Source organism: Taurulus bubalis, assembly GCF_910589615.1.
Source record: "Taurulus bubalis genome assembly, chromosome: 8".
Classification (NCBI taxonomy): Eukaryota; Metazoa; Chordata; class Actinopteri; order Perciformes; family Cottidae; genus Taurulus; species Taurulus bubalis.
Genome location: NC_136596.1, coordinates 12,909,274 through 12,923,372, shown reverse-complemented (window position 1 = coordinate 12,923,372; position 14,099 = coordinate 12,909,274).

Genomic DNA, 14,099 nt, shown 5'->3' with positions numbered 1-14,099 from the left:
AGTCATTTCATTTCTTAATCTTGCATTTGGGGGGATTAGTTGTCCCCGCTCTCTGTTTATATTTATGTCTATAAATTGTTGGGCCCTGAGCAATCCAAAACAAACCGGCCGCCCAGCATTTCCCCTGGTTGCTCTTTTGCAAACTGTTTACTCACCCTCTGTCACCTTCCTGCTCGCCCCAAAACCCCTTCACAACACCACATGTTAAACACACAGACAAACAAATACATACACAAACCAGCTGCCCCTGAGCCCTGGTTGTCCCAGATTACCTTCAGTTCACTTAAGGGAAGCCACACAATGTAACTCATCTCCACCAAAGCACCTTATTAAACTCAGATGTGCGACCACGTTCCAAACAACATGTTCTTATACTCTTTCGTTCTAGTTGAACCACAGGGTAAAAATGCGATGGTATCTTCACACCGATCAGATGTGCTTCAGAGTGAGACCGTAGCTGTGTGAACGCCAAGCTTTCTAACATGAGGTTGGAGCGATGGGTAGAGAGATAGATGGTTCACTGATCCTGCTCTGGTTTGCTGACCAAGGAAAGGGCCGGAGGGTCTGTTGGCGGCAGTGATCCAGGCCACAGTCTGCCTGGCCTGCCAGACAGATAGAATGAGATGAGGCTGAGCAACAAGCACAACGACCGTTTAAACGCATTTAATAAATAGGAGAGACCATACATTGTAGAGTATATCTCTAAACTGTAGAGTATTTCTAAGCATGACTTAGGCTCCAGCTCAGGTCAGATTTAACATATGCAAATTCACATGGTGGGCTGCACTGTCGCCTCACAGCAAGTGGGTCACGGGTTTGGATCCCGGTCTGGGCAGTTCTTCTCTGTGGAGTTTGCATGTTCTCTCCATGTCAGCGTGGGTTCCCTTCGGGTTCTCCGGCTTCCTCCCACAGTCCAAAGACATGCACCTCAGGTTAATTGGACTCTAAATTGCCCGTAGGTGTGAATGTGAGCGTGAATTGTTGTCTGTCTATACATGTGCCCTGAGATAGACTGGCGAGCTGTCCAGGGTGAACCCTAAATATGATACGGGTTTCGAATAATGGAATGGAAAATTCACATGGTGGTGTGGTTAAGTTAGTTACTGTGCTGGCTTGTCTAGAACCTGCTAGGAACCGTTGAGGAAGAACATTTTACAACTGATGACACAAAGAAAAAATACCAGTGTTGATACACATATCACATCCCACTGGAGACTGGCTAACAGATCCATCAAATCATGAGGGCTTATACATATAGAAACTGCCATTTGGTTCACCGTGTTATGTGAATTTGACTCTAAACCAATGACCTGTCATACTAAAAGCAAACACAAATAAAGGGAACATAAATTATGTGAATTTCCAATATGCAGATTGCATAAATACAATGCACGGTCGTGTATGCGCAGTAAGACATTAAATTAAAAGGTGGTAGTCAATCACATGCTGAAGTACAGCAATACAAAATGAATATAATGGATAAGCATTTGCTGTAGAATAGTAATACAATACACGACTTTCAATGGGGTTACAAAATACCCTCTCGTTGGGCTATCAAACAATATATAACCTTCTGCTTAAACACACTGATACAGCAATCACAGCTGCCACAGCCTCACTCTGAATTTCAGTTGTCACGTTTACTTCTTCAAGGACATAATGTGTTGACCTCTTCATCCTCCAACACTGTGGCAACAGCACCTACAACTATAGAGATGAGGTTACCATGGTCACTGCAGGAGTAGCAGCAACAGCAGGAGTAGAAATAGTCGAAAAAGGTGAAGGGAGAGTGGAAAGAGTGCGCGTGGGGGAAAGAGAAAGAGAGAGATTACATCGGCAGCATTGTTAACAGACATATTTCATAAATTGATCCAGCTCACATAACAAAGCTCGGGAGCAGACACATAGCCTGACCTTCACCATCTCTTAAGCAGACCAACAATAAATAAATAAAACCTTGCTTCTTTGACAGCCGCTATCCGTAAGCCTGAGCCAGCAACAGCCAGGCCAGACCCCCCTCCACTCTTCTCTTGCTTCCTCCCGTCATCTCACCTCTCTTCATCTTTTGTGTGTAGTATCACTGCTCCTTCGGGTTATTCATCATTCGCCGTAATTTATCCTTTCTCTGCTCTCTTTCTCTCCCCCTCTACCTTTCTCCCTCCAACAAATTCATTTTGTCCTTGACAGGGCCCAGCCTGGGTTGTGACACTGGACACCTTGTGTGTAGCCGCTTCTATGACACTGGGCGACAGGCATTTAAAGCCTGCCCGTTCCCTACTGGATGGAGCTTTAGATAGAGGACCCAGTCTGGTAGGAAGAAAAGAGTAGGGCTAGTAGTGAAGGTGGTGGGAGGGAGGGGAGTCAAGAGGTGTGCAAGGACAGCTCTGCCTTGTCACACCATTTTAACCAGCTGTGACTGTATCGCTGTCTCCCTCCTGAAGGTGTTTTTCCTGCTCCAGCTGATAAAAAGTCCCTGGGCAAGGTGCTTAGGTCAGGTCTTTAAACACAAGGGGAAATCTATCCAGCCTCTCAGGCTCCTCCTGGCCAATGCCACCACTCTCATTTCCCCACTCGTTGCCTTAATTTGGCGGCAAGGCCAGATCCTGTTGGTGTCAGCGAGCTTGGTGAATGGGCAAATGTCACGGAGTCACAATGGCACAGGGAATTGTCAAGCACCTTGTATCGTACATGGCAGCTGCACGGGAAGATAATAGATTAATTTCATGACTGTCTGAGCCCTACAGGACAATATTGCTTTTTCTTTCACCGATCCCATTCTCACCGGATTGTCGTCTCACGCTGATACACACATTTACCGTACATACTGTAAACACATTTTCCTGTCGATACACACATACCCACATGCTCGCCTGATTTTCCCTCTGAATTTATATTGTGATACACATTGCTCCGTTTTTTTACACTGAAGAGGTTCGAGTGTGCTAGAGGCAAAAAAAGTCAACTAAAGCAGGAGAAGGAAACTCCAGAGACGTGTGTGTGTGTGTGGTTTCAAAATAGTCTCTCTATTTGGACCATTATTACCCAGCACTTGGGCAAGGAGACCTGTCTGTCATTCTCACCATTGTAGCCCACAACAAGTGGACCTGCAAAGGATGAAGCCACATGAAAAAATATGACCCAACTGGGAAAAATGCTGAATAGGGTTTTCGGGTTAAAGAGCGGTCTGTCTCTCTGGGCCCCTCTAGTTCACAGAGAAATGTATGAGATGGTCGACTGCTAGGCAATCGCCTGGGCTTTATATGAGCATATGTGCTCAACAAGAATCACCAGAGCAGAGCATATCTTCTCTGGTATGTGTGCATGAACAGAGTAGACAGCAATTAGGCAGAGTGACAGCCCCACTGCATTACAATCCATGCATTTACAAAGACATGTGAGGAGACTGAGAATGCATACTTGTTACATTTCACGTAAATGTGATCCTGTCAGCAGGAACATGGATATGTAATTTGAATAAATTCACATGTGTTGGTTTTGACAAAGAAAGAATGAGGCAGCATCTATTGCTTGGTTAAGACAGCCACATTTGACCTCAGTAAGGTTTAAACCAGCCCATCGTGTGTCTTGTCAAATTGGTGTCTCTGCTGTCATCTTTTATGCATCTCTCTGGGTTGATATAATGCTGCCCATTCTCAATGAAGAACATCAGTTTAGTGCTGGAATGACGTTGCCCAGCCAGAGCATTTTCGCGGGCACTGAGCTTTTGGCCTCGTTCCACAACCCGCAGCGGCACACACTCAATCTGCACTTCAATGAAATCTTTTCATGCCATTAGAAAAGAAATGAAATCTGAATGCCTGCTTGCTATTTTTTTCTTCTTCCAGACTGCATCACAAAGGAGGGCAGGAACAATGGAGGCATTGGGTTGTTGCAGCACTCGATTGAGACGTACTGCTGAAACGCACAGCATTATTAGAAGGGCCGGCTGTGGTCCAATCTTCTCAGAATAATCCACATAGTTAGCATTACTGATCCAGCCGCTTACTGATAGGACTAAATGTCTGGAATTCCAGACCGCCTACAACAAGATGCCATACTAGCCAGCAGATATTAGCATCTGTGATGCCACCAAGCTGCAAAAAGGGAGGCAGATAAAGGGCGAACAAGAGACACACTCTGGGTAGTTATTTGGGCTGTCTATAAGAATCCTGCATATGCCATACAGTCACACACTGAGCTAATTAAGCTAAGCATAATCAAGTAATACATTTCAGAGGAATAACAAAATAATGTCTGCATATTTAAGCTGGAGTGTGGGACTTTTACACATAAATGAATGTCCACTACATTCAAGCCCTTGCCAAACAAGTTCACAGAATGCTTATCAAGCCTATTGCTGCCAGGCTAATCTCTTTGTATTTCTTAGTATACCAGAGGTGTGGTGTCTGATGTCTGCGGGGCACCAGTAAAGTGTTCAACTAGCCAGAGCTAAAGGGGGCCAGAAGGGGGTAGAGACCATAGCGACGGAGCAGCAGCTAGAAGTCTGGCGGAAGCGATAGCCGGGAAATCCCAAGAATCGTCCGAGAAAAGGTGTAGGATCGGATGCTTCAAATAAAAGGATAAAGATAAAATAAAAGAAAGTGATTGATGGCGAGGACAAACACGCTTGTTGACGGGGAAGATGCAGCGAGCTCACCCGCATGCAAACGTCAATATTTGTCTAATTACTCTCTGCCAGAAGGGGGAGACAGACATTCTGCACTCCAGCATTAATACTATTTGATTAATACACATTTAGTGACTATGCTCATTAAATGCACTTTTATAAATGATAAAATCAACACAATTGAAAAGAGGCCTCTTGTTCCTTGTCTTTTTTTTGTCTACACAACAGGCTGAAATTCCTAAAACCTAATCATTTAGTTTACGGTGTGCGAGAAAGGTAAATGAAGTAAGCCTGGCGAGAGAAATAAAACATTATGTTTCACTCATTCAGCGGCTTAACTCAAGCCTGTTTGGCTACACCAATAGAGCTTGTCTAAGAAGAGTAGTCCTACACTGGCCCCAATGGCAGACTTGTCGGCTGGTGCTAGCATCGCTGCTCTGAATGCTAACTAGCTATTAGACAGCCTGAACCAGGAAAAATGAGCAAGACAAAAGTCTTTTCAGGCCTGGGCCCATGTATAGACTTGCCCATCCCCCTCTTAAGATGCAAAAAAAGGGAAAAAGAAGGGTAACAAAATTGAATGACAAATGAAATGAATGGAAGAAAAGTGATTTATTGGTCTCCATTGCTCCAATCAAATGAGACGCTAATTGACATCTGGCTGCCATGAGTGTTGTTTTCTTCGTAATCTTAGTAGTCTTGGTAGTATTACTCTGAAGGTGAGTACATTGCCGTTTGTTTGTGAGCATGTGTATGGGTGTGTGCACATGCATGCGTGTGATAGATGTGTGATTGGGGGACTTGTACATTTGTTGTTTGCCGTTGCTTTGCCACAGGGTGTCCTGACGCATTATTGCTCCTCATCACAGTGATCTCAAAGCAGTTGACATTACTGTTGAGTTAAGCGGAAACCGAAACGTTTTACGGAGACAAAAACTTCCCAAAAACTGCTCTGACTGTACAAAGTTAAGCAAAGTCTTTTTTCCACTAATATCACACACAATTATTTAATTATTTTTTTTCCCTTTACAAGTCAATCCCAGCCCCCGGCTCTACCCAGAACCCTCTCCTATTCTCTCTATATAAACAAACTAGCCTCAACTGTGCCCCCTAACTCGCGGCCTTTGACATAACCTTCACCCTGTCCTATGGTAATGAATTTGTTCATTGCCAAATAGCAAAAAACTGACTTTAAGAGATTGTCTTAGCATCATCACTTACACTTTTACTTAATGAACCAAACCCTTTGTCAAGAATTTAAAAAAGGCAAAACAAAAAATTATTAAAACTCCTCTACAACTCCAGCACAAGTATGCAGGGGGCATGTGTAATACCCTCCTCTCTTGCTCTGTGTTGTCTAAGCTGCTGTGAGGTCAAACTCACAAGTGAGACACCACATCCTGGACATCCGTGCTTGGACTCATTTCCAGTCTCTAGCCACCTGAAGATAGTGGGACACCGCCTGCCTTCGTCTGTAGTCTCTGACAGTTATTGTTCCTCAGCAGCCCATAAATCTGCAGCACCGGGATGTTTTCAAAAAGGGGGATCTGGGTCAAAGGTCGGTGAGCCCTGTCCTTTGGCCCCCTCATGCCAGATGGCACCTCAAGGTTTCTCAGGCTGTCAAGAGAGCGCACTCACTCTCTCTCTCTCTCTTTCTCTCTCTCTCTCTCTCTCTCTCTCTCTCTCTCTCTCTCTCTCTCTTTACTTCCCACCACCACGCGTTACTCCTTAACTCAACTTTTGTTGTCACCCCATGTCTTCCAACTCTTTCTCTTTCTCTCTGGCAATTCCAACCATTTTCTCTTCTCACCCTTAGGCCCCGGCCCACCTCCTCATCATCCTCTCTCTCTGCAGAGATTCCACTCCTTTTCTGGCGGTAGGAGATTCCAGTAAAGGGTAAACAGGAAGTGAAACCTGAGCAGATACTGAGAAATAGCTGTAGAACTGCAGTCAAATACCTAGAATTATGGTTAGGGAAGCACACTACGAGCAGTGGGATTATTATCCACTAATTACCACATTTTGAAGGATTGTTCATGTTTTCTTTTTTTAACCCATACTTCAGCTCCCCTTCCTCCCCTCCATTTTGTTTAGCAAATAGCTTTTTATAATCCTCATTAAATTGAATTTTCAGTGTCAAAATGAATAAATTAGCTTGCTTTATTTTGGAATAAACCATTAATACAGGAATGCCTGGTAATTAATTTCCTGTAATTGCCCCACCGGGATTGGTGTCAGTTACACCCACTCCATGGAAATGCTGTATATTAGCTTACACATGGCTCTTACTGTGCCTCTGTGTTATTTGGGTCCCAGTTTTGGTAAAAGGAGGAGCAACTTTGGGGCAGGGGGAGGACTCTCATCGGGTGAGTACAGAGCTGTTTTATCTGGTCTAAAATACAAATATACCACTGTCACTCATCTCATACATGCCCAAATTAAGTCTAGAGATTATATATATATATATATATATATATATATATATATATATATATATATATATATATATATTTTTATAAAGACTGGCAACCAATGTATGTTTTTGTATGTTGTCAATTCCACTTGAGCATATTAGATGTAGTTAATACTTGAACTTAAGCCTAAGCCTGAGCTTATAGCATGGCTGCTTGTAGTAATAACTCTTTGTACATAACTCTATCCAAAATGCTTCTTTAGTTGTAATACCCACCAGACTGTTTAACATCTCTAATATGTCATTTCGAGCGGACCGACGGGAGAGCAGACTGAATTGCCTTCTCTGGGCTAAGCTCCTTATGTTCACTTATACATATTGGAGGATTTGTGTGAGCGAAGTCAGTGGGTCCAGGTAAAGTAGTCCCACTCCACTGTGGCTGTGTAAACAAAGGATATGAGGGAGCCGCTGCCTTGTAGCTTCACTCTGCAAGAGTCTGTGGCTCCAACTCTGTACTTTAAGACCTTGAGACAGCACATTAACATTCGTTTCCCCAGCAGCCTGGTTTAAGACTCTTCTCCAACAGGTTCCCTCTGCACCCAGTGCCCCCATTCAGAGGCAGAGTGTGTCTTTCCTGCGGCGTCAGGGCAAGGTGGCAGAATGTTGGCTGGTAAGTGTGTCACCCTGGCTGAGGTTGGGGCACAGTGGAGCAACGGGAGTGTTTCTATTCCCCTCCTCCATCTTTCTCTACCGCTTCCTCTCTCTCTCTCTCTCTCTCTCTTCCGCCACAACAGCACACATGAAACCAGGGCATGCCCCCAGTGAACAGCGGAATAGGCATCTGCCACCAGTGGGCCTGGAAGGGCCCGACTTAAAAAGAAATGCAGAGAAATAGCTGTAACCCAAAAACTGCCTCAGTGAGCTGCAAGCCTCTATCGGTGCCCCTATTTTCCTATTTGAGATGAAGTGATGATAAGTGCGGCGGGAAGGGAGGGCAGCGGTTAAGGAGCCTGCCAAAAGACAGACAGATCCTTCCCCCAGGTCAGGAACCATGGGGAATGGGCAGGATACTGAATCATGGGACTACTCAAGGTTCCATTGTCAGTCTTTTCTTATGTCAAAAACACACATTTTCATCCACATGTTCTGTGTTTATGCACATTCTCTGCATGCACATGTTCCCACAAACACAAAAAGACACACATACATTTATGGAATAGAATTTCCAGATATCTTATGTTCCAGTAGATTGACATACAGCTAAAGAACTATACATTGTATGGCCTCTGAAAGAAATAGTTGTAATACAAATAGACACATGTATTCCGCTTCCACTGTACTGTGGGAAAATGGCTGAATAAATAAAATATATTTACAAGGAATTTATTAAGAAATAGAGATGAGGTAATCTCTACCAGGGGATGTCAAGTTTAGAAGGTTTCAAAAAACTTGGAAGCCAACACATTCTCTGCAAGTTCCTTATTCTCTCCACGACTTTGTGGGAGGATTATTCACAGCTGTAAAACTAGCATATAGCCATCTGTTTTTCTGTCTTGTTACAGGCAAAACGATGGATGCTGCTCAGTAACACGGTTGAAGTAGAGGACAATGTTACTGCCTTAAAGCTGTGGAAATATTATAAACCAGGAATACCAAAATGCTAAGTGAAACCAGAGTTATCAGAACTATAGAAAAAAAAGCGGTTGACTACACAGCATTTCTTAAACGGGTCTGCTCTGGAAAGTGGGAAGAAAATGCCTGAGTGACTAAATTTTCTCCTGCGTCATAGTTGGACAAAGACTGCACACTCGTGATGTACTGAACAGGCTCACATGTTGAATTTCATAAATGCATCTTACAGTATGTGCTGTTACAGCCATACAAAAAGGGGTGAAACATATTTCTCCTAATTGTGCAGCTCACAAACAGACACTAAGATTGATGAGGAGATAATCCATGTAAGATGTGTCTTGTTGGAAGTCTAACCTCGAACAGAGACACTCTATCAGGATTTGAAGTTGAGAAATAAGGTGAGTTCTAAAGTGAATCAATACCTTGGCTGTGGAGTGGTGGCCAGCCGCCAAAGAGACTGGCATATCCAATGTGTCTTCTTTTGGACATCAAGGATGAGTTGTGGGTCCCCTTTAAAGCAGAGGATTCCTCATAGTACATGCCCTCTAAATCAGGGGCACGTTACCCTGTCCTGTATGTATGTACTTAACACACACATTCTTCTGATATTCTCACCAACAACAACAACAAAATAAACATTCATAAACATTTTCTATTTGAAGTTTGACTATCGCATCCATTACAAAAATTCACAAATGTAATGTATCTACACTCTGAAACAAACGGTGTTTGAGGTCTTATTTCAAATCATTAGTTCTGAATGACCTCAGAACAATCTTGGGAACTCTCCTGAAAGTCTGAGACAAATAAATCCAGTATGGCGGAAATCGAGATAAGGAAACAGAGAGCGATAGTGAGAGCAAGAGTGTGAGATCTCTAAGCCATGTTAAAGTGGTGGGGTAGGGCACTGTCATGGCTATGTGTCTGAGAGGGCTTCAGCCTTTGGCTCTCTGTGCATTTTAACACACCATAAATCACTCTCCGAGCACAGCCCTGCATTATGTGAATGATATATTTTATTTACGCTGTAGAGGAAAACACACATGGTCCTTATTAATCATCTCCCACCTTTAATAATGAGTCAACTTCGACTCATTCATCACCACTTCCAAAGAGGTGCCTGCAGAGAAACGCAGGGGGGGGTGGGGGAGCGGAAGGAAAAACAAACATATAGTTGGCTAACAAGGTGGCTGTTTAAGAACGGATATGTAAAATGCTTCAAAATGCGATTGTCACATTCTTAAGGCATTAGAAGCCAATACTGTAATGTGGTAGAGCGTGGAGACTTTGAGCCCAGGGGATTTTAGCTATTTAGTTTGTCACTCTTTGAGTGTAGAATACCTAGATGACATGAGAACTTTTCTGCTCTCTGACATGTTTATACAAGCTCGCTTCAGCACCATTACTCATTCTCACTTGTCTCTCTTAGAAGTCGCCTCTAATGATCGAGCAGAAGCATAACCACAGCCCTATGACATGGGTGTCATAGAAATCTGCTACATTCGCCAATCTGGCTGCATTACTGTCAAAGCTCATCAAAATGAGGCATTTAAAACATCAACATTTCTCCACCCCCTCACCCACTAGAAAAGATGTGCACTTAACGATAGCTGATTTCCTGTCTTTGTGCTTAAAATAGATTTTGCCTTGCTATTAGAACTCAAGTCAGATACAGTGAAACATTTTAGAGAGACTCCTCCTGCTTGAAATGATTTTGAAAGCAATCCGTCTTAACAGCAGCCTCAGAAAGTTGTACTTGACAATGTTAAGAGTCTTTGGAACTATTCCAAATCACACAAGAGAGGGCAAGAAAGCTGTTGAACACATCTTCACTGGTCTCTGCTGTGGGAAATATAATATGACACTGAGATAATAAATGACAGCAGACAACTGTAACTAAATTCGTATATGAAACATAAAGGCTTTGCCATGTGAGCGGCTAGAGGAAAACCAGTGACAACACATAGCTACTGCAGGATTATTGATGTTTAAGGATTGTTGGCATGCTACAATTCTGGAAGTAAAAACAGAACCAGACATCAACTAACTTCAGAAAGAGATCGTCAACCTCGTCGAGCTAAAAACAAAATGAGACAATCAGACACACTGAAAATAACAGCACATGGTTTGTAGGGTGTGCTCTCCCACAACATAAATCCACATTTGAAGCCACACAACAGACAGATTGTTTGTAAATGTGTGTGTGTGTTTTCTTTCTCTCTGACATATTGTGTATGTATGTGTATCTGTTTATAACCATCATTCATGAAATACCTGTTGCTATTCTTTCTTACGATTTCATCTACATGTGCCAGTTTCCCTCAAACGCCCACTGTGATAATCACAAACACAATTTATTGTTTGTCTATCTTAGTTTCCCTCTGCAAACAAAAGAGGAACTATTGTCCTGTAAATGTGTAGGTGGCTCTGAAATTGTGTAAATATAAGTAACACATAATTGAAAAGCAGGAAATTGTCTCCTTTGCATTATTTTTAAGAACAGTCTGTCATTTGGTAATGGCTTAGATCTTCTCAACACTGAGTCTATGTTTGTGCTTAATGAACCAAAAAGAAGGTCATTACAAAATAGCAATATCAATTTTTTGTGAGTGCTATAGCTATCATAAAGGGAGGAGGAAAGTAATAGAAATAAGATTTAACACTGGGTCCTGCTAATGTGTGCAAAAGAGGTTAACTGCTGTGTTTAGTAACAAGCAAATGCTGCTCCTCCCATTAAAGGTGGCGGCCTCTTTTATTGTTTTGCTTTCGTGAATCGTCACAGCTTGGCACCGGCTATATAGCATCAATAAACATCATTTTATGAAGTAGCATTTAAGCAATAGCAGGTTCAGAGATTAAAGTGATTCTGTATAGCCCTACGATATAAACACTAAATAATTAATACATTTTGATGTGTTGTGGTTACCATCTTTTCTTCCTACAAGTCTTTTGTAAAAAAGTTAATTGCCACAAGTCAACCCAATTCAGTCATAAGAAAATGTATCTTTTTGGCCACATCACATTCTCACCTCCTGATACGGATTCAACAAATTACTCTTAACAAATTCTTGTTCTCCTCTCACCTTCTTTTCTGTATTCCCTGACATTTTCACTCCCTTTTCGAACCAATGATGTATCGAAATCTATGAGCCCATAATCCTATTAATAAAGCTCTCTTGTCCGTGTTACATTTATTTTCTCCCTAATCTCCTTCTCTTCCACTTTTCTCTGCTTTCTCTCTTTCTCCCTCTCTCACACTCAAAATATCTCTCTCTCTCTGTCCCTTGGCTGACCCCTGTGAACATTTACCCCTTGAAAGCCAAGAGAATAATTTTGATTTATACCAAATATAATGCCCGTTGTGGGTTTTGAACTTAACAAGGTGGCTGATAGCATGATCAAGGATGTTTTAGGCTGACTGCCAAAGCCAGCCATCTTCACTTGGTCCGGGAGGTACCGCTGTACAGTGTTGCATGCTGACACATTGAAATACAACTGCTTCTGTTGTAAAGTACAGCACACACATGCACGCACGCACACACACGCGCACACACGCACACACACACACACACACACATACACACACACACACACACACACACACACACACACACAGTAGTACAGTAGTGCAGTGATGTAGCTAAAACAAATAAAAATGATGTCCATTCCCTGTTTGTTTTTTTATTATACAATTTGCTAATACCTTTAATAATCTTAACATAAAATATTACGATAATTTGAAGCAGACATGTAAGAGTAGGGTTTATCTTGGTGTCTGTCTGTGTGTCTGTATCTTTTCTCACAAGATTAAGTATGGTGGCTCCACACATATATAATCCTGATGAAAATCCTTGTCATGCATGTGCTCCAGTAATGGTTTATGGTGCCGACCATAAGCACCGCAGCACTGCCATCCTCACGGGGTGACCAATCCAACGGGCACTGGGGATGCTCACATCTGCAGTCAGACCTACATCCCCTAGTCAGTATTAAATCCATCAGTTCCACAGCCAAATCCAAATGATTCAATCCCAAACTGACTTCCAAAGCCTTGCAATTCGTTCTCACCATCCTCTCCATTCCTCCCAGCAAACAGGTTGTGAAACAATGTGGATTTCACAAGTCCTTGGCTATATCTCCAGCAAGCTTTCACTTCGTCAAATCAGTCATTGAAAGTAGAGGATATTATAAGCATCCAAAGTTTTTTTTTACACTCTGGCATGACAAAGAAGGCAAATACTTAGATTAGAATAGATTTTTTTTCCACAACTGCATTTCTGTCCATTTAATGAGCTGGCTGAAGAGCTGGCTGAAGCTGGCTGAAGCTGGCTGAAGAGATATCATTCACTAAATCCGTACAACAAGGGTTTGAATGTGCATGTCATATGAACTGTTGACACAATGTTCAGTTTCATAAAACGTATTTTAATCAATCAGATGTTTGTTTTTTCTCATCAAATGCAATGAGGGGTAACAGTCCCAGAGGCTGTATAAACTACCCCTGTACGTATCTTAACCACAGGCACACAGCAATATTTGTTTTCATATTTCAGACCCAAGGAATACAATAATTGAAGGAAACATCCTGAGCTGTTAAACTCTCTAGTGGACCCAGGGTTGCAGATTTGTCGGCAGGCGTGCTGGACAATAAAAGTGAAGCAATGATGGAGTAAGTGAAAAGTTTAATGTGGCTCTCACTCGGCTGCATAATGTGTCGTGACCGATGAAACATTTCCCAGTGGTTCACACGGCTTTCTGTCAGCGCTGATGTAAAAGCCCTGGAGGCAGGGACCCGGGTCTGCCCTTTAAACTGGCGCCTCACTCTTTCAATTTGGTCTTCACCACAAAGGAAAAAAGCTGGACAGAACAGAGACAGAGAACAAGGGGAGTATAGAACAAATACAAAAATGTATTTCTAAGTTAAGTTGTAATGATAAATGAGGATCAAGGGGTGAAATGAGCAAAAAGTACACTACATCATGGTAATCTAAATTCATATAATGTATATATGTGAGCTGTGTGAAAAACAAATCGCTGTTATATATTATATATTCAAATTATACTACTTAAAGTATTCAAAAAATAATTAAATTAGATATACAGCAGAGAAATGAGCACTATTTCACACTCTGCTGCTTTAACTTAATGGGGATAATAGCATGCCTTAAAATAATTGTTTTAATGTGTAAATATACTGAGGAGTTGTCTAATTATTTATTCTGCTCATGACATACATAGGACATATGTGGTCCATACATTTCCAACTTTGTTTTTGTGTGGCCGTCTTTATCCTCCACCTGTTCAATATATCTCAAATGAACACGCAATTTCAGAATATTAGTACGTTGGCTCCATTGCACATAATTGACTCATTGTTATATTCATGGGAAGTGAACGGATGTCACAGCCACAAAGGAGGATAGAGAT